Source organism: Eschrichtius robustus, chromosome 16 (assembly GCF_028021215.1).
Source record: "Eschrichtius robustus isolate mEscRob2 chromosome 16, mEscRob2.pri, whole genome shotgun sequence".
NCBI lineage: Eukaryota > Metazoa > Chordata > Mammalia > Artiodactyla > Eschrichtiidae > Eschrichtius > Eschrichtius robustus.
The window spans coordinates 50,562,249-50,585,272 of NC_090839.1; the positions used below are offsets into that span (position 1 = coordinate 50,562,249).

General features: G+C 39.4%; 1 protein-coding gene across 1 annotated transcript in view; it reads right to left on the reverse strand.

Annotated features, from left to right (window-relative positions):
- The window catches only part of DSTN (destrin, actin depolymerizing factor), a 37,969-nt gene that overhangs the window by 7,029 nt on the left and 7,916 nt on the right, over nt 1-23,024 (reverse strand). The window lies entirely within an intron of this gene.

Sequence of the window (23,024 nt, forward strand, 5' to 3'; positions counted from 1 at the left end):
CAAAGATCTAAAATCACTTTTTGATCTTTTCACCTTCTTTAAGGAATGTGCCATTTCCATTAACTTTATAATTTTTTATGCTTCATTAACTACTTTGGTTTACATGTTAGCTTTTCTAAAGCAAGAATTATAAACTTAATAGAATTTAAATACTAAACAATGCCAAAATGTTAATGATACCCAAAATTAACATCACGTCATTTGATTAAATATAAATGCGTGTGAGATGAAAAAATAACCTGCACACTAGGAAAAAAATATTTGCAAATCGTATATCCAATAAAAAACTTGTATCCAGAATATATAAAGAAACCTTATAACAACAATAAAAAAGACAACCCAATTTAAAAATGGGCAAGCAATTTGAATAGACATTTATCCAAAGAAGGTTTTTAAAAAACGGTCAAGAAGCACTTGGAAAAAACGCTCAGCACCATTAGTCATTAGGTAAGTGCACATCAAAACCACAATGAAAAACTACTTCACACCCACCGGGATGGCTGTGGACAGAAACAAATGTTGGTGAGGCTGTTGAGAAACTAGGGCCCTTAAATGTTGCTGAAAGAATTGCAACAGTGGTGCAGCAGCTTCAGGAAACCATCTTGCAGCTCCTCAAAACATTAAACATGGAGTTAACACACAGCAACACCACTCCTCGGTGTAGACACAGGAGAAATGAAAACATATGTCCCTACAAAAACCTGTGCGTGAAAGTTCATAGCAGCATCATTTCTAACCGCCAAAAAGTAGAAAGAACCCAATGTTTATCAGCTGATGAATAAACAAAATGTGGCATATCCATACAATGGAATATTATTCAGCCATAACAGAATGAGGTGCTGATACCCGCTACACGACACATGAACCTTGAGAAGCACCATGCTAAGTAAAGGACCAGACATACGAGGCCACACTGCTCACAAGTCTATTCCCTGAAATGTTCAAAACAGTCACATCCGTGGACAGGAAGCAGATTAGTGGTTTCCAGTGGCGAAGGGGAGAGGGAATGCAGAGTGACTACTAATGGGACGGGCAACTTTTTGGAGTGATGGAATGTTCTGGAATTTGACGGTGGTGATGGATGCACAACTCTGGAAACATACTGAAAATCAGCGAACTGTACTTTATGATATGTGAATTATATCTCAATAAAGTTGTTACTTAAAAATGCATGTAAGAATTCTGGGGGTTAAAATACACAAAGATCCTAGCAGTTACTTAGTATTAAGGTAACTGGACTACTTAATCATCTCATTCATTAAAAGAGCTCACCTCAATCCCATCTAATCTAATCTACATCTAATCATAATCCACTTCAATCCTACCTCATCTAACCCTAAATGAACATTTTACTCTAACAAAGAGGAATATATAGAAAATTAAGGCTAGAAAACTACCTCCAAAGTTACACAATCTTACCGCTTTCCCATTTTTAAAAAATACTACCTGAAACCTTCTTTTACTGCTTTAGGAGTAGTATTGTTCTGATATTCACAGTTCATCTATGGAAAGCAAGTTAAGAATCTTTATTTTGATTTTTTGAATAGAGATGAATAAAATGTTCAAAGTGACAAAAATTAACAAGGAATTAGAAACACACCCTAATTCCTCTAACTCCCTAGTCCATAACGGTGATTTGTAAATCACATTTGACTAACCCATCTTTAAAAGCATGAAGGAAACATTTGAAGCCTTAAATCCAACCAATTAATATTTGAATGTATCTGTCAATATCTAAGTGAAGTATTTCAAACAACACTCAATTCCGACTTGGAAATTAAATTAATTACATATCAGTAATTGAAAACAGAAAGTAAATGTGTATCCTGCAATCATAATGCAACTAACCTCAGCCAAATCTGGCTGTAACTTACAGGCACCTTAAAAGCCTCAGTAAGGAGGAATTTTGGCTTTTTTCTATCTGAAATGAGGAATGTGGAGGTTTCTGATGAGGGGAATACTACAGACATTTATGCTTGAAGACACTAACACTGAAGACTGTGAAGAAGAAGCTGGCAAAGACACTGGAAGCAGGAAGACCACTTTTGAGGCAACTGCCAATATCCAGAGAAAAAATCCAAGGACATTTCAAAACAGAGCCAATACAGCTGAGTGAAACAGGAAGGAAGAGCATCAAAGACAACCCTGGATGGATTCTCCAGACTGGTGACTAGAAAGACTGATGCATAAACAGAAGGGGGAGGATAGGCACAGTTTAACACGTTAATCTTGAAGAATGTGCAAGACATCTAGGTGGAGATGACCAGTTAGTAACTGGAAACAGCACAAATCTAATAGGACGGCTCCACTTAATCGGTATTTTGGACCAAAGTCAATACCACGGAGGCATATCATCATTAAGAAGCAAAAGAGAAACAAGTCAATGGAATTAAGAAGAAATTATCAGGAGGCTAAGAAGAAAAAGTAAGAAGGGGGAAAAGACCATCCTGGAAGCCAAGGGAAAATATTTCCAGAAGGGAGGTCAGCAATACCAGAAACTGTAAAGTTCGAGAATGACTGGAAACGGACCACTGGGCTTGATGACTGGGCCTCTGAGCATTTCAGGAGACGGAGGGATGGGCAGGAGTCCAGGGCAGCGGGCTGGGGATGCACAGGGAACTGAGGTACAGCAGACAGGATGGCTGATGGCGAAGGGGAGGACTGAACGCTGACTTCCAATGCATGGGAAGTGGTCTTCCACTGGGGAGACGCGGCCACACTAACAGTTTAAGAGCTTGAAGGAACAAGAGAAAGAAAGCCAAACACTAAAGAAAAAGAAAAAAATACTAATATTAAGAACTTCTATTGTCACACAATTCTAAATCACCATTCTATGAACTAGCTACTATTACTGTTTGCATCCTACAGATCGGGAAATTGAGGCACAGAAAGATTAAGTAACTTGGCCAGGGTCACACAGAAACTGACAGAAGAACTGCGGTTTGAACTCAGGCGATTTGGCTCCAGAGGATACTTAACCACTCAAACAACAGAGTCAGAATCCTAACGAGACTGATGAGATGCAGGGCACAGATGGGGGAGTCAGTCTTAGGAAAGACTATGCCTTTATTCCTCTAAAATAGGAAGAGGGAGGGTAAAGATGATGGGGAGTTCCAAAAGGAATCCCCTAAGGACCAGCAAAGGGATCCGAGGACCCCACAGGTTCAGTGAGGTCAGAGAGGCAACGGTTGAGCAATCTGGCAGAAAGCAGATGCTGATGGAGGTGTTGGTGGAAAGGAAGGACTCTGCATTCTCCCGAGGTATCCACGCTTGAGGTTTCCATCACCTAATCCAAATGACTCGCACATTGTTCAGACTTCTGCCTTTCTGAGCTCACAGCCTTCACACCCAATTGCCTATCTAACATCTGCAGCTGGATGTTTCAAAGGGATCTGATGCTCAGCATGTCCAAAACCAGATACAGGTTGCTCCTTCTCATCAGTCTTCCTTTCCCAGTACACACCACCATCCCAGTTTCATATAAGCCCCAAACCTAAGGGACATCTTCAACAATCCTTTACCCTCACCTCACTTAGCCCTTTGAATTTCCAAGTTTTTCTCCAAGATACTCATTTCTCCCCATTTCTGTTGCCATTCTCCCAGCCCAAGCTACCACTGCCTATTACTGGAACTGTGCCAGTAACCTCTCAAGCCGCTGCAGGGGAGGGAGACGAGGACCTAAGTGCACCCAGGAAGACCACGTTCTCCAGCCTTTCTTGCAAGCTCAGCTGGGGCCACAAGACTGAGACCTGCTCAGTGAGAGGTGGGCACCGTGACAGAAAGCACTGCCAGCCCTGGCCCTTTAAAGCTGATCTTCAAGCTCTGCCTTCCCCTGCAAAGATGACCGTGGCAGACACACTTCAAGACAGAAGAGGGCTGCCCAACCCCAATGCGCTGCACGATAGAGATAAACCTTTATTATTAGGCCACTGATATTTGGTGTTCAATTTGTCATCCCAAACACAACAGACTGCTCACGCCCCCCGTGATCCCCTCCACTCCTCCAATTCATCCTCTGCACTGCAGCCACAGATCTGGAACAGGAATCCCATCACCGTGCGTAAAGCACTTCAGTGGCGGCTTTCTACTGATCTGCGGGTGAAATAGCAGTCACTCTTCGGCAGGCGTGACCCGGCCCCGCCCACCTCTGCAGCCCTACCTTCCAGCACCCGTGCGCAGAAGTTCAGGAAGCTCACTACCGGCCTTCGGTCAGTTGTCTGCATTCAGGCTCCCTCCCGGCTCGGGGCCTCTGCTCACTGTGCCTCATTCACTCTTTACACCTCAGATCAATTCTCACTTGGAAAACAAGTGGTTTGGGTCAAAACCACTATCACGCACTTCCGTGAGATCATATGCCTCTAGTCCATAGCACTTACTACAGTCTTGATGTCCTACCTTCAAGATTACTTGACTGTCTCCCCAAAGGGGCAGTAAGCTCCTTAAGACTATGTGTCTGTCTTGTTCACTTTTGTGTTCCCTTGAGGAAATCAAGGATAAATCAGACCCTCAAGGAAGTGTACTGATAGTGGAGAAGATAAAGAGCACATATAGTGCTTCAATACTTGGTAAAACGTTCATTATTCCTTGATAAACTCCAACAGAACGGTGTTTAAAGAAGGTAGAGATCAAACTGGGACAGGGAGGGGATGCAGGTAAATCAAGGAGAGTTTCGCCTGGAAGGTGACTTAAAGCACTCCAAAATAAGGGGGCTGAAAGGATGAAAAGACAGTTCCTGACAAACAGAACGCAGTTCGTCCAGTATGAGAGGAGGAAACCAGGATGTGGAGTGGGAGTGGGTTCGGGGGAGAGGCCACCAACGGCAGGCCCAGGAGTCTGGAGGCACTGGGTATTTTTTGGAAAATGCACGAAGCCATGCATGAGAGAGCCAGGACAGGAGGAGACTGGGGCAAGGAGACCACCTAAAGGCCACTGCGGTCGGCAAGGCCGGGGCCATGAGGCCTCCACCAGCGTGGCAGGCACAGTACAAGGAAGAGGAGGTGCGGACATGCCCTGTGCTCCACAGCCGCTGGCTGGGAAGGGAAGACAGCGAGGAAGCAGACAGAAGCAAGTGTTCATCCAGGTCAGTGACCAGGAGGCTGACTGATATCACCAAATGCTCATTTTCTCTCATCTTCCCACTGTGGTGGCTTTAGGGGCTTCGATGTTAGACAAGTACGATTTCTTTATGACTAGTAACACTGTAATACTAACTTCTGCCCTTGAAAGTAATTTAAAACATGCATGAGGCAACACGTACATTAGATTCAATTGTAATGAATAAAATATGCTTGAATTTGTTAGACCTTGGTTTACTTAGTATATACTTGGAATACACTTGATATGGAAGATTAAACAACTGGTGCCTAGACTCTTGATAATGATTTTTATAAAGCTGAACTAAAATAAAACCGCGAGGGCACACTGGGAAGGCAGGGGACACTGCCCCTCCACCGGCTCACAGGCACCAGCAGGGCTCTTCTTCCACCTTTGGGGGGTGAACGGGAAAGCCTGGGGTATGGACTAGTGGGACGGAAAAAAGATAAGCTAATCCTTAAGTAACCACAGTTTATTAACTTTTTAGAGGCCAAAAGCACATAACTTGAAATTAAAGCACCAGAATTATGAGAGCAACAGCTCCACCCAAGCTTCCCCACTAACCAGCTGCGTCACCTCGGGCGTGTCATTTAACATCTCCTGAGTAAAAGAGTTCCTTCAACTGATTTACTTAGGGGCATGCACCAGGTCAGTAGGATCACCTGGGGAGCCTGTTAAAATGCAGATTCTGATTCAGAATATCGGGGGCGGGGGGGGGGGGGGGGGGGTAGAATCTGAGACTCTGCATTTCCAGTCAGCTCCAGGTGACAATCACTAAACTGTTGCTCTAAAATTTCAAGAAACATTAAAATCTTAGCTCATTGCTATTTTACTTCTTTGCCTACAAGTTTAACTTTTATAATGAAGCAGTAGTGATAGAGTACATTATGAAAACTAATAGGCCCAAAGTCAAAGCATTTTTGGGGCCACAGACTCCTGGTAAAGCCTATGGGTCCTTTCTCAACATAGTATTTCAATCAAAATAAAATATAGAGCATTAAAAAAGAAGCCAATTATACTGAAATACAGTTCATCTATCATGATGGTTAAGAATTCCTGTGAGTATTAAATTCTGTGGATTTGTTATCACAGAGACATTTCAATGAATCTCCTAAAAACAGTTGTAACACTAATAATCAGAATCATTTATTCACTGTGTTTTTTACCTAAAAGAAAAGATCCTCTCCCATAAGTCTCAGTTTTCAGTATTTCTCTAAAATGTTAATTACTAACATTTTAACTGCTCAGCTGTCAAGAAATCCAAAGTTTATTTTTTTAAAGCAAAACCAAATTCAGTTGCAATTTTAAATTTATTTCTAAAGAGTTATTTATATTCAACTGCAAAGTTTTAACAATAAAGACCATTAAAGGATACTCTGAAATAGGACCAAAATCTGCTGCACTGTTGGGAAAGAAAATCTTGAGAGCAAAAATAGATGGCTATTACAAGAGCCTTGTGATTACCTTAAAAAGATATGTTATCCACGACTTCAGTTTCTCTCTGTTCTGTACCAGTGACCACTGGAGAATAACAGTTGCTTTTAGAACTCCACCCCCATGTCAAAATAGTTGCTGTTAAATGATTCTTCATTGTATTTTTTTTTAATTTATTTATTTATTTATTTTTGGCTGCGTTGGGTCTTCGTTGCAGCGCGCGGGCTTTCTCTAGTTGCGGGGAGTGGGGCTACTCCTCGTTGTGGTGCATGGGCTTCTCACTGCAGTAGCTTCTCTTGTTGCGGAGCACGGGCTCTAGGTGCACGGGCTTCAGTAGTTGTGGCTCGCGGGCTCTAGAGCACAGGCTCAGTAATTGTGGCGCACAGGCTTAGTTGCTCCGTGGCATGTGGGATCTTCCCGGACCAGGGGTCGAACCCGCGTCCCCTGCATTGGCAGGCGGATTCTTAACCACCGCGCCCCCAGGGAAGTCCCTCTTCACTGTATTTTATCTCACGTGACTACCAGTTTTAACTTGTTCCTGAAGCATAATGGATCTCAAACCTGAGAATCCTCTGGCAGAGCTTGTGTAAAACACTGATTCAGAGATTAAATGCATACTGTACAGGGAGGCATTGTCTTTATATTCAACATTCACCCAGTGTACGCTTCTTTAAATAAAGTTACTACTCACAAACAGAAGGGGAAGTAAAAGCTACGAAGACTATGAAACACTGGGTATTTTAAAGTTGTAGATGACTGAACACACTTAAAACATCAACTCTCTCCATTTCTAGAGTAAGGGTGGTAATCTTTGAAAGAAGCTCAAGTTTTCTTTTTTTTTAAAAGGTTAAGGTTTTTTGGGGTTTTTTTTTTTTTTTGGCTGTGTTGGGTCTTCGTTTCTGTGCGCGGGCTTTCTCTAGTTGCGGCAAGCGGGGGCCACTCTTCATTGCGGTGCACGGGCCTCTCACTGTCACGGCCCCTCTCTTGTTGCGGAGCACAGGCTCCAGACACACAGGCTCAGTAGTTGTGGCTCACGGGCTTTGTTGCTCCGCGGCATGTGGGATCTCCCCAGACCAGGGCTCGAACCCGTGTCGCCTGCGTTGGCAGGCAGACTCTCAACCACTGCGCCACCAGGGAAGCCCCTCAAGTTTTCTGATTCAATTACTGTAGACAACTGAACCAGGCCAAAAAAGAAATGTGATGGCTTACAGCAGCCCACCTTTCAACACAACTTCAGAAACAGTGGTCTATGTCTATACTACCAAACTCAAGTAGGACGCCTGAGTGGCTCCATAACTGATGCCAACTACGCTTAACCCAGTCCTCACTGGAGAAAACAGGAAGGAAAGCTATTGTTTTGCCTCAGAAAATTACTGATTTTTAAAAAATTATTTTTCTAAGCTGAGAGTCTGAAACATTTGAAAGTAGAATACTGCATAGCAGACAAATACATTTTCAAATTTACAAACACCTGGCAGAAAAAAATGGCATTAATTAGATCCTTTCTCAACCTACCAACTCTTAAACACCCACCATAACTGCTAATCAAAGAAGTTGGGGAGTTTAAAAATGGGTTCACAATTATGCTTTATTTACACCATGCCTTGCACAAGGGCCAAGAAAATCAGAAAATTACTGACTACAGAATATTTAGGCTTTTGGCTACTACAACTGGTGCCTCTGAGCAATAATGTTCACACAACAAATAAAATGAGAGTGACAAGTACTTCAGGGACATTTTTACATGTAAGGTTTAAGAACCTCACGGATCCTGTGTCAAGATGGGAGGCAGAATACATACATTTAATTTATCTCCCTACCAAAACGCCACTGAGAGTTCAAATAAGAATGAATGAAATTAGTTTGAGAAGCATTTAGGTCCCTAGATCCCCTCCTGAACTCCACTCTGCCGCCACCCCACTCCCTGGAATTCTGGAGGTTATTCTCTGGAGGAGGTAAACAGTATGTCTTTCTGGCTTAGTTATCTTACTGAAAACAGGAAAATAGGTGGCCATATGCAAATGATGCTAAGACACCCCACCTCCAACACCACCTTGAAGCCGCGCTGAGCAACAGAACTTTCTGTGATGATACAAATATTCTCTGTCTGCACTGTCCAATATGGCAGCCGCTACCACACATGGCTACTGAGCACATGAAATATGGCTAATGCAACTGAGAATTTTAAATAGTTTAACATAAAATAACACATAAAATTAACTCAATATGTACCAAAATAGTACCTACTGGGTAAACAAATCTATAAAACATATTACGTAGTTTTCGGCCTTGGAAAAACACTATACTATTGAGCTTTATGGACGCCTCCTGTCCTCAGGAACCACAGTCACTATACTATGCAGTAAAATAATGCCCCCAAGGGCAAGGATTTCAGCTCCAGTTTACTGTAATAATTATGGCCAACTATTTCTGGAGGTAAGGAAGCAATCTTGGGGGGATAAGAGACTTATAATAGACTCTTTTTTTTGGCGCAGGGATATTCTGAGTGTTAATTTGGAAGAGTCAAAACAACCAGACAGCTTAAAACTTTTATTTGAAACAGTAATTTCTACCTGTTCTCTGAAGACCACAACTACAGATTTAAAAACCATACTGACATTTGATGTATCTCTCTCCTTTCTTCCCGTGACTATTAAATGGATGAACAGCAAAGACATGAAGGATGAGAACGGTCTTCTTTAACAGTCAAGACTGAGTCACACCACCTCTCACCATTATCCTCCGCACAACTATCAGCTACAGGTGTGAAGCAAAGTTCACAATGATGAAAACTGGGGCCTGCTGTGGGGCGAGCTAACAGGCTCTGCCTTAAAATCTGTTCCTGCCCAGTAAGTAAAGATCAGTCAGGCAAGCACACAGCAAATCCTCCATCCCTTGATAAGCCCAAAATGTCCAGAGCTGCTGAGTACAGTTTTCTAGACCGTGCCTGGCCAAGGGGGCCAGAAAGAGCTAAATTAAGCCCCTGCTCCACTAGCCAAGAGAGGCGCCTCTGCAGGCTGTGAAGCTGGCAGCAGCGCCATCTGCCTGCCTCCTGGGGCCGCGCCACCGAGGGAAGCGCCGTTCTGTCGTTTGCGCAAAGTCACTACACAGGCCAGCAGCGAGCCAGAAAATGTTCCAAGTTAACCCTCTGCCCTAATACACTGGCTCATCCCCCAAAGCCAGGGTGACTAAACTGTTAAATTTACAGCCCATTTCCACGTGTAGAAGTCCTTCATTCGCCTCATAGCAAAGTACAGACAATGTCCTTGAGACAGCCTATGTAGACCAAACAGCAACTCTACTAGCTGTATGTTAATGTTTAGAGTTCCACGAAAACAATTTTATGGTTACACCTTACTTAGTAGGGAAAAAAACTCATTCAATAACCTAAATTCTAGGAACTACCACCCATACCGCCACCAAAAGAAAAGAAACTTACAGAAAAATCATCTCAACAGCCAAAGTAGATTAGATATAATAAAGGCCCAGTTGCTAAACATCATCTCTCTCACTCAGATTGTATGCAATCTTATTTACAATCTTACTAGGTGTAACAGGTTCCCCACCGGCTGGGAGGCTGAGAGGCAGGGAGCCAGAAAGGGAGGGCAGGAACAATAAAGAGTTTCATAAACCTTACAGAGAAAGTAACAGCCCCCATTTCTCCCCCCACCCACCCCAAATCTAGATAGAAAAATGGGAGGGGGTAAGAGCAACCAAGGGATAGTAAGCACACTGGCAAATAGTCCTAGGTCTTTCCTGTTTTCTTTCAAGTGCCCAATTTCCTTCAGGATAAAATCCATGCCAAGCCCTTTATGCCCTATCTTTCCAGCTTCCTTTCCCACTTTTCCCTGACGTGTACCCCGTAATTCCAGTCATGCACGACACCTCTGGGATTCCCTGAATACACCACATTCTCTAGTGATGCTTCACCTTCCTCCTCTTCCCCTGGCCAAGTCCTTCAGGGCTCAGCTCAGGCCTCCCCTCTGGGAAGAAAATGCTTACTTGGCCTCTCAACCACCATATGCTAACACAAGAGGATGATTATTTCCATCACAGCATTATCAATGACTGTGATGAACTTTCTATTGGGTGTCTGATTCTCTAGACTGTGCTCCTAAGGGCAAGAACTAACAGTATCATTTTTTCTCCAACCCTATTCTACCTAAGAAATATCACCTACTTTATCAGGTTTTTTTTTTTTTTAAAAAAGAATTATTTATTTATTTATTTTTGGCTGTGTTGGGTCTTCGTTTCTGTGCGAGGGCTTTCTCTAGTTGTGGCAAGCGGGAGCCACTCTTCATCGCAGTGCGCGGGCCTCTCACTATCGCGGCCTCCCTTGTTGCGGAGCACAGGCTCCAGATGCGCAGGCTCAGTAGTTGTGGCTCACGGGCCTAGTTGCTCCGCAGCATGTGGGATCTTCCCAGACCAGGGCTCGAACCCGTGTCCCCTGCATTGGCAGGCAGATTCTCAACCACTGTGCCACCAGGGAAGCCCACTTTATCAGGTCTTGAAAAATGATTACCCCTTAGAATTTTTATAAAGTGTTGTATTTTTTCCCCATTCTTTATGGTACAATTCTTCAGTTTACACCAAGGAAAATACTACATCTCAAAACTTTAGGGTTTTCTGAAAGAAACAAAGCGAAAAACTTCTAAGCAATTTTTATTGATCTCCACAGAATATTTTGGTCCTGATCAGATCTGCTATTATTTTCTTTTTTCTAAAGATATAGAACTTCAGACCTCTGACATACCGTTTGCATATATTTATAATGCTTATTTTTTAGACTCCTCATAACTGATTGACAAAAAAAACTTGTAAAGAAGGAAAATTTTTACATCATTTGATTTTATAATGACAACTCATTGCATATCACATCATGGAACCATGAATATACTTGCGATGATGATGAAACTGAAAGAAGACATTTTTTTTTGAGCTATAACTGACAGCATTGTTATGTCACAACAACATACCTGTTGTTTCACGTGTACAACATAATGATTCAGTATTTGTATATACTGTGAGATGATCACCATAATAAGTCTAGTTAACATCCATCACCACATGTTGTTACAGTTTTCCTTCTTGTGATGAGAACTTTTAAGATCTACTCTTTTAGTTGAGAGTTGAAAGTGACTTTAGATTCTATTTACTCAAGTTCATTCATTTTGGAAGCTAGAAAAATCAGTGCTCAGAGAGGTGAAATGGCCTGATGAAAATCATAAAGTGTTAGTCACGAAAGGCCCTCACTAAGATCAAGCTTTCTTTAATCTGAGGTTAGTCTTGTTTTAATATATCATCTTGCCTCCCTCTCAAGTCACATGAGATTAAGATGTAGTCATCTTTTTGTCTGTTCCATTCTTAAGTTCCCAGGGAAACAGAATTTGTGATTTCTCTTTGATCCACATTTTTGATAATATCTAAAATAGTATCAAAAATCCACGAGGCTTAAAACTGACTTTTAAATAAAGGGATTATAAAATTCAAAAAAAAAAAAAGATCTACTCTTTTAGAAACTTTCAAAAATGCAATAAGTACTATTAGAGTATTATAGTCACCATGCTGTACATCACATCCCCAGGACTTATTTATTTTATAACTGGAAGTTTGTACCTTTTGACCACCTTCATCCATTTTGCCCACCACCCTGCCTCTGGCAACCACCAATTTGTTCTCTTTATCTATGAGTTTGGGTTTTTTTCTTTAGATTCCACATATAATTGAGATCATAAGGTATTTGTCTTCCTCTGTTTGACTTATTTCACTTACCTTAATGCCTTCAAGCTCCATCCATCTCTTTTTTTATGGCTAAATAATATTCCATTTATGTATTAATATATGTGTGCACATTTTCTTTATTCACTTACCCATCAATGAACACTTAGGTTGCTTCTATGCCTTGGCTATTGTAAATAATGCTGCAATGAACAAGGGGTTGCATACATCTTTTATTCCTTTGGATAAATACCCAGAAGTGGAGTTGATGGATCATATGGTAGTTCTTTAATTTTTAATTAAATTAAAAAATCAGTATGAGGAATCTTCATACTGATTTCCTTAATGGCTGAACCAATTTACATTCCCCCCAATAGTGAACAAGGGTTCCCTTTTCTTCACATCCTCACCAAAACTTGTTATTTCTGTCTTTTTGATAATTGACATTCTAATGCATATATGGTACAATTAATTTATGTCAAAGGAGCCAAGAATAAAAAGTTGACCCTTGAACACCTTGGGGGCTAGGGGTGCTGACCCTCTGTGCAATTGAAAATCTGCATATAATTTTATAGTCAGCCCTCCAAATCCATGGTTCCGCATTGGTGGATTCAACCAACCACGGATTGTGTAGTACCATAGCACATATTTACTGAAAACATCCACCTCTAAGTGGACCTGTGCAGTTCAAACCCATGCCATTCAAGGCTCAACTGTACAATGGGAAAGGACAATCTCTTTTAATAAAGAGATTAAAAGTGGAAAAGTGGACAGCCACGTACAGAAGAATGACACTGGACCACTATCTTATAGCATAAGGAAATTAACTCAAAAAAGGGATTAACGACTTGAATGGAAGATATGAAACTGCAAATCTCCTAAAAGAAAACATAGATGGTAAGCTCTTCGACATAGGTCTTCGTGATGATTTTTTTCGGATCTGACTCCAAAAAACAAAAGCAACAAAAGCAAAAATAAGTAAGTGGAACTATATCAAATGAAAACACTTCTGCACAGCAAAGGAAACCATCAACAAAATGAAAAGGCAGTCTACTGAATGGGAGAAAATGTTTGCAAATCAGGTATCTGATAAGGTACATATCCAAAATATGTAAAGAACTCACTCACATACAACTCAGCAACAACAAAAAAAATTCAATTAAAAAATGAGCAGAGGCTCTGAATACACATTTTTCTAAAGACATACAGATGGCCAAGTACGTGAAAAGGTGCTCAACATCACTAATCATCAGGGAAACAATCAAAACCACCATGAGACATCACCTCAACTCTTGGTATCTTTATCAATGCCCTCTGCCTAACACATACACACAATCGCCCATCTACCCAGAACAGAAGCTGTTTAATAAATGTTTACTTAATCAATGTAAGTTTTCTACTTAATATTCTGTTCTAAAGGTCACAAATACATACTTTTTATTTCTAAAACTGTTTGATATGTAAGCATCACTTAATTTCAGGATAAATGCTAGATAAGAGACATTAATGTATACAGTATTCAATATGCAAAGAGTATGACCTTTAAGAAGTCAATATCCCATAAAACAAACTGATACATTTCAAAATTTCTGCAATCCCCTCCTTTGTTAAATAGCCATTTGATTCTGCAGTTGAAAAAATTTAAAAAGCACTACTTAATAATAAGGTACATCTATTAGTGGTTTTATCCAAGGCGGAGAGAATGACCATTTCAAGCACTTATTAATATCAGGGGAAAAAAAGATCTCCACAATATTTTGCCTCATCTTTCACTAAGACAGGAAACAAAGAATATATTCCTAAACTGGGGCATGGAATACTGTTTGGAACAAAAGGAACAAACTGCTGATGCACAAATACCTTATCCTAAGTGAAAAGAACCCAGACTCAAAGGTTATGACTGCACAATTCCATTTATATGATATTCGAGCAAAGGTGAAAGAAACTACAGGGACAAAGAACAGATCAGTGAGTCAGCTCTACCCACCACCAGTCCTTCCCATCAGGAAACTTGCATAAGCCTCTTAGATAGCCTCATCCACCAGAGGGCAGACAGCAGAAGCAAGAAGAACTACAATCCTGCAGCCTGTGGAACAAAACCCACATTAACAGAAAGATAGACAAGATGAAAAGGCAGAGGGCTATGTACCAGATGAAGGAATAAGATAAAACCCCAGAAAAATAACTAAATGAAGTGGAGGTAGGCAACCTTCCAGAAAAAGAATTCAGAATAATGATAGTGAAGATGATCCAGGACCCTGGAAAAAGAATGGAGGCAAAGATCGAGAAGATGCAAGAAATGTTTAACAAAGATCTAGAAGAATTAAAGAACAAACAAACAGAGATGAACAATACAATAACTGAAATGAAAACTACACTAGAAGGAATCAATAGCAGAATAACTGAGGCAGAAGAAAGGATAAGTAACCTGGAAGACAGAATAGTGGAATTCACTGCTGCAGAACAGAATAAAGAAAAAAGAAGGAAAAGAAATGAAGACAGCCTAAGAGACCTCTGGGACAACATTAAACGCAACAACATTCGCATTATAGGGGTGCCAGAAGGAGAAGAAAGAGAGAAAGGACCACAGAAAATATTTCAAGAGATTATAGTCGAAAACTTCCCTAACATGGGAAAGGAAATAGCCACCCAAGTCCAGGAAGCGCAGAGAGTCCCATACAGGATAAACCCAAGGAGAAACATGCTGAGACACATAGTAATCAAATTGGCAAAAAATAAAGACAAAGAAAACTTATTGAAAGCAGCAAGGGAAAAACGACAAATAACATACAAGGGAACACCCATAAGGTTAACAGCTGTTTTCTCAGCAGAAACTCTACAAGCCAGAAGAGAGTGGCATGATATACTTAAAGTGATGAAAGGGAAGAACCTACAACCAAGATTACTCTACCTGGCAAGGATCTCATTCAGATTCGATGGAGAAATCAAAAGCTTTACAGGCAAGCAAAAGCTAAGAGAATTCAGCACCACCAAACCAGCTCTACAACAAACGCTAAAGGAACTTCTCTAAGAGGGAAACACAAGAGACGAAAAGGACCTACAAAACCAAACCCAAAACAATTAAGAAAATGGTCGTAGGAACATACATATCGATAATTACCTTAAACGTGAATGGATTAAATGCTCCAACCAAAAGACACAGGCTTGCTGAATGGATACAAAAACAAGACCCATATATATGCTGTCTACAAGAGACCCACTTCAGATGTAGGGACACATTCAGACTGAAAGTGAGGGGTTGGAAAAAGATATTCCATGCAAATGGAAATCAAAAGAAAGCTGGACTAGCAATACTCATTATCAGATAAAATAGACTTTAAAATAAAGAATGTTACAAGAGACAAGGAAGGACACTACATAATGATCAAGGTATCAATCCAAGAAGAAGATATAACAATTATAAATATATATGCACCCAACATAGGAGCACCTCAATACATAAGGCAACTGCTAACAGCTATAAATGAGGAAATCGACAGTAACACAATAACAGTGGGGGACTTTTAACACCTCACTTACACCAATGGACAGATCATCCAAAATGAAAATAAGTAAGGAAAGAGAAGCTTTAAATGACACAATAGACCAAATAGATTTAATTGATATTTATAGGACATTCCATCCAAAAACAGCAGATTACACTTTCTTCTCAAGTGCGCACAGAACATTCTCCAGGATAGATCACATCTTGGGTCACAAATCAAGCCTCAGTAAATTTAAGAAAACTGAAATCACATCAAGCATCTTTTCTGACCACAACACTATGAGATTAGATATGAATTACAGGGAAAAAAACATAAAAAACACAAACACATGGAGGCTAAACAATATATTACTAAATAACCAAGAGATCACTGAAGAAATCAAAGAGGAAATCAAAAAATACCTAGAGACAAATGACAATGAAAACATGACGATCCAAAACCTATGGGATGCAGCAAAAGCAGTTCTAAGAGGGAAGTTTATAGCTATACAAGCCTACCTCAAGAAACAAGAAAAATCTCAAATAAACAACCTAACCTTACACCTAAAGGAACTAGAGAAAGAAGAACAAACAAAACCCAAAGTTAGCAGAAGGAAAGAAATCATAAAGATCAGAGCAGAAATAAATGAAATAGAAACAAAGAAAACACAGCAAAGATCAATAAAACTAAAAGCTGGTTCTTTGAGAAGATAAACAAAATTGATAAACCATTAGCCAGACTCATCAAGAAAAAGAGGGACAGGACTCAAATCAATAAAATTAGAAATGAAACAGGAGAAGTTACAAGAGACACCACAGAAATACAAAGCATCCTAAGAGACTACAAGCAACTCTATGCCAATAAAATGGACAACCTGGAAGAAATGGACAAATTCTTAGAAAGGTATAACCTTCCAAGACTGAACCAAGAAGAAACAGAAAATATGAACAGACCAATCACAAGTAATGAAATTGAAACTGTGATTAACAATCTTCCAACAAACAAAAGTCCAGGACCAGATGGCTTCACAGGTAAATTCTATCAAACACTTAGAGAAGAGCTAACACCCATCCTTCTCAAACTCTTCCAAAAAATTGCAGAGGAAGGAACACACCCAAACTCATTCTATGAGGCCACCATCACCCTGATACCAAAACCACACAAAGATACTACAAAAAAAGAAAATTACAGACCAATATCACTGATGAATATAGATGCAAAAATCCTCAACAAAATACTAGCAAACAGAATCCAACAACACATTGAAAGGATCATACACCATGATCAATTGGGATTTATCCCAGGGATGCAAGGATTCTTCAATATACGCAAATCAATCAATGTGATACACTATATTAACAAATTGAAGAATAAAAACCATATAATCATCTCAACAGATGGCAGAGAAAGCTTTTGACAAAATTCAACACCCATTTATGATAAAAACTCTCCAGAAAGTGGGCACAGAGGGAACCTACGTCAACATAATAAAGGCCAATATGACAAACCCATAGCAAACATCATTCTCAATGGTGAAAAACTGAAAGCATTTCCTCTAAGATCAGGAACAAGACAAGGATGTCCACTCTCGTCACTATTATTCAACATAGTTTTGGAAGTCCTAGCCACAGCAATCAGAGAAGAAAAAGAAATAAAAGGAATACAAATTGGAAAAGAAGAAGTAAAACTGTCACTGTTTGCAGATGACATGATACTATACATAGAGAATCCTAATAATGCCACCAGAAAACTACTAGAGCTAATCAGTGAATTTGGTAAAGTTGCAGGATACAAAATTAATGCACAGAAATCTCTTGCATTCCTATATATTAATGATGAAAAATCTGAAAAAGAAATTAAGGAAACAATCCCATTCACCACTGCAACAAAAAGAATAAAATACCTAGGAATAAACCTACCTAGGGAGACAAAAGACCTGTATGCAGAAAACTATAAGACACTGCTGAAAGAAATTAAAGATGATACCAACAGATGAAGAGATATACCATGTTCTTGGATTGGAAGAATCAATACTGTGAAAATGACTATAGTACACAAAGCAATCTACAGATTCAATGCAATCCCTATCAAATTACCAATGGCATTTTTTACAGAACTAGAACAAAAAATCTTAAAATTTGTATGGAGACACAAAAGACCCCGAATAGCCAAAGCGGTCTTGAGGGAAAAAAATGGAGCTGGAGGAATCAGACTCCCTGACTTCAGACTACACTATAAAGCTACACTAATCAAGACAATATGGTACTGGCACAAAAACAGGAACATAGATCAATGGAACAAGATAGAAAGCCCACAGATAAACCCACACACCTATGGTCAACTAATCTATGACAAAGGAGGCAAGGATATACAATGGAGAAAAGACAGTCTCTTCAATAAGTGGTGCTGGGAAAACTGGACAGCTACATGTAAAAGAATGAAATTAGAACACTCCCTAACACCATACACAAAAGTAAACTCAAAATGGATTCGAGACCTAAATGTAAGACCGGACACTATAAAACTCTTAGAGGAAAACACAGGAAGAACACTCTTTGACATAAATCACAGCAAGATATTTTTTGATCCACCTCCTAGAGTAATGGAAATAAAAACAAAAATAAACAAATGGGACCTAATGAAACTTCAAAGCTTTTGCACAGCAAAGGAAACCATACACAAGACAAAACGACAACCCTCAGAATGGGAGAAAATATTTGCAAATGAATCAATGGACAAAGGATTAATCTCCAAAATATATAAACAGCTCATGCAGCTCAATATTAAAAAAAACAAACAACCCAATCCAAAAATGGGCAGAAGACCTAAATAGACATTTCTCCAAAGAAGACATACAGATGGCCAAGAAGCACATGAAAACCTGGTCAACATCACTAATTATTAGAGAAATGCAAATCAAAACTACAATGAGGTATCACCTCACACCAGTTAGCATGGGCATCATCAGAAAATCTACAAACAACAAATGCTGGAGAGGGTGTGGAGAAAAGGGAACCCTCTTGCACTGTTGGTGGGAATGTAAATTGATATAGCCACTATGGAGAACAGTATGGAGGTTCCTTAAAAAACTAAAAACAGAATTACCATGTGATCCAGCAATCCCACTACTGGGCATATCCCCAGAGAAAACCATAATTCAAAAAGACACATGCACCCCAATGTTCATTGCAGCACTATTTACAATAGCCAGGTCATGGAAGCAACCTAAATGTCCATCGACAGACGAATGGATAAAGAAGATGTGGTACATATACACAGTGGAATATTACTCAGCCATAAAAGGGAACGAAATTGGGTCATTTGTAGAGATGTGGATGGATCTGGAGACTGTCATATAGAGACTGTCATACAGAGTGAAGTAAGTCAGAAAGAGAAAAACAAATATTGTATATTAACGCATATATGTGGAACCTAGAAAAATGGTACAGATGAACCGTTTTGCAGGACAGAAAATGAGACACAGATGTAGAGAACAAACGTATGGACACCAAGGAGGGAAAGCGGCGGGGGGCGGGGGTGGGGGTGTGATGAATTGGGTGATTGGGATTGACATGTATACACTGATGTGTATAAAATGGATGACTAATAAGAACCTGCTGTATAAAAAAAGAATAAAATTCGAAAGTTAAAAAAAAAACAAACAGATCAGTGGTTGTTGGGGATTAGAGGAGGTATTAATATGGGCACTTTTTTGGAGTGAAGGAACTATTCTATATTTTGATTGTGGTGGTAGTTACACAACTGTATATGGCCAAAATCTGCAGAACTTACACTAAAAATGGTGAATTTTACTTTATGTAAATTATCCTAATGGAAAAAGTATACATTACTTTTAGTTTTTACTTCAAGAGCAACAATGTAAAAAATACTCTAGTCCCTTCTGAGAAAGATAATACTGAACACACCATAAGCTAATGGTAAACGATGTTGTCTTAGCTTAACAACTTGGCTTCTCTGGAGGATGAGCTAGCATGTCAGTGAACCAAAGACAGGAAACAGACTTGATGCTGTTGGTTAACTGATCTACCTTTGTTCCGTGGTCACACTCAGCTTCTAAGCCCTACCAACTCCTCCTTAAATGTGTATTTCAAATCTATTCCTTCTCATCTACTCTTCAAATCTTCTATCACGCCCAAGATTAAAAACCTTCACCAATTCCCAAGCACCCACAAAAGTCCAAATTCATTAACACAGCATAAGAGGCCCTTTATTATCTAACCAACGTACCCTTCCAGATTTATCTTCCACCACAGGCAATGATAGTACTCACTGTTACCTTTCAGGAAGCAATTTGGCCATTTATACCAAGAGCCTTAAAACAATCTAAACTCTTTGACCCTTTAACCTAGTACTCCTACTTCAAGGAATTTATTCTGGGGAAATAATCTGCATAATACTAAAAATGAGACAGTTCAAATAAAAACAGGAGAATTACTAAGAAAATCATAATATATCCACAGGATAGCTTGTGATATAGCTGTTAAAATTATGTTTACAGTAAGCTTTTAATGACATGGGGGAAATATTTATGATTTGGTTTAAGTGAAAAAATAAGCTGGATATAAAGTTTTATGTACAGTAAAATACATAGAGGAAAAAGAAATTTCATCTCTAACAGTGGGAATATAAGTGACTTTTATCTACTCCCTAGTTTCCTCTATTTTCCAAGTTTTCTATGATGAGCAAATTTTAAAAATCAGAAATATATACACACAAACGCAAAACTTTTGACTCAGTAATTGCATACCTAGGACTCTATTTTGAACAAACAATGCCAATGAAGGCAAAGATTTATGCTCAAGGATGACAGAGCACTACTTACAATACGGATTTAAATCTAACAGGAAGATGATTTAATTCCATCACTGTATATGCATAATACCATTACACAGTTTAGTTTTTACAGATATATTTAACATACCATAAAATTGACCCATTTAAAGTGTAAATTCAGTGGGCTTTAGTATATTCACAGTTGTGCATCCATCACAGTCTAGTTTTAGAACATTCTGAACACCTCAAAAAGAAACCCAGTACTCATGAACAATCACTCTTTCCCATTCTTACCCACCCCAAACCTAGCCAACCACAAATTTACTTCCTGTCTCTATGTATCTGCCAATCCTGGATATTCTATATAAATGGAATCATACGATATGCAGTCTTTTTCTGACTGGCTTCTTTCACTTTACATGTGTTAAGGTTCATCCATGTCATAGCATGTATCAGTACATCATTTATTTTACTGCCAAATAATACTCCATTGTATAGATATACTACATATTATCTATCCAATCATCAGTTGATGGACATCTGGGTTGTTTCCACTTTGAGGCTATTATGAATAACACTATGAACATTCATGTACAAGTTTTTATGTGGACATGTGCTTTCATTTCACTTGGGTACATAACTAGGAGTGAAACTGCTGGGTCATATGGTAACGCCTGAGTTTAACTTCTTAAGGAAATGTCAAACCATTTTCCAAAATGGCTGCACCATTTTACATTCCCACCAGCAACATATGTGGGAGGGTTCCAACTTCCCCATGCCCTTGCCAACATTTGTTAGGTTTTTTTTTTTTACAGCCTTCCTAGTGGGTATGAAATAGGATCTCACTATGTTTTGATTTGCATTTCCTAGTGGCTAATGATTTTGAGCATATTTTCATGAGCTTACTGACCATCTGTGTATCTTTCTTTAGAAAAATGTCTATTCAAAGCCTTTGCCCATATAATTCAGTTGTCTTTTTATTGTTGAGTTGTAAGAGTCCTTCATATATTCTGCAAGTTCCTTGTCAGACATATGATTTGTAAATATTTTCTCCCATTCTCTGGGTTGTCTTTTCCATTTTCTCAATGGTGTTCTTTGATGCAAAAAAGTTTTCAATTCTAATAAAGTCCAATTTACCTATTTTTCTCTTGGCACCTGTGCTTTTGGTGTCACTGCCTAAAAATACCAAGAAAATTGTCAAAAAAACACTGCCTAATCCAAGTTCACAAAGATTTATGCCTATGTTTTCTTCTAGGAGTTTTATAGCTTTAGCTGTTATATTTAGGTCTATGACCCATTTTGAGTTAAATTTTGTATATAGTGTGAAGCAGGGATCCAAATTCATTCATGTGGACATCAGTTGTCCCAGCATCATTTGTTGAAGACGCTATTCGTTTCCCCATTAAATTCGCTTGACACCCTTGTCACATTGAGATGTGAGAAATAAAGGACATAAAACTGTTACAGATGAACTCAACTGTTTGAGAAAAATCTACATTGACATTCTCCAGATATTCACTATCTCCCTTATTTCTATTATAGTACTTATTACAATCTCCAATTATCTTATTCATTTATTTACTGACTTCTTACCTGTCTCCCCCATGAGAATGTATATTCCATTGGAAAAGGGACTTTGTCTTGTATACTGCTGAATCTCTAGAACCTACAACAGTACTTGATTCTCAGAAGGTACCTAACACTTATTTATTGAAAGAATGAGCATATGTCTAAAATGGCCTGAAAGAAAGTGCACCAAATGCACTTTGGATAGGACTGTCATTACAACTCAATTTTCCTTAATGTTCTATAATGAGCATACATTATTATTACAATCAGATGTGAAGATATTTTAAAGATCTGTAATACTTCTGGATCAATTTGTTGTTCCTCAAAGTTCCAAGAACCTCAATTTTTGCCAAACTATTCTAGCTTCTTTTATATAGGACCCCAGCACAATGACACCACCAACTACCTAGTGGCTCAGGTGTAAATCTTCGGAATTATCCTTGATGTCTTTCTTTCCCCTATGCCACACACCCAAACGATCAGTAAGTCCTGTCAGCTCTTCCCCCAAATATACAATATCCAATCACTTCTCACTATCCCAGTACTAACAATCCTAATCCAAGCTACCACTGACTGATTGAATAATAGCAACAGTCAATCTGTTTTGTCCCCATTTGTACATCTAAATCCTATCTCATTCCACAACTTAACACCCTAACACCTCCCTACCACCAAACACCCGACAGCTTCCTGGTGCAATCACCTTGGCTTACCCAGTTCTAGCTCCTGCCTACAATCCATTTCCTACTTTTCTCCCTGCTTTTCACCGAATTCCAACTACACAAAACTTTTGTGTCCCTGGCATGTCAAGCTCATTCTCTTCTCAAGGCCTTTCTACTTACAGAATTCCTTCTACCTGAAATGCTCTTAACATGGCTAGCTAGCTCCTTCTTGCCATGCAAGTCTTAAGCTCAAATGTCACCCCAAGAG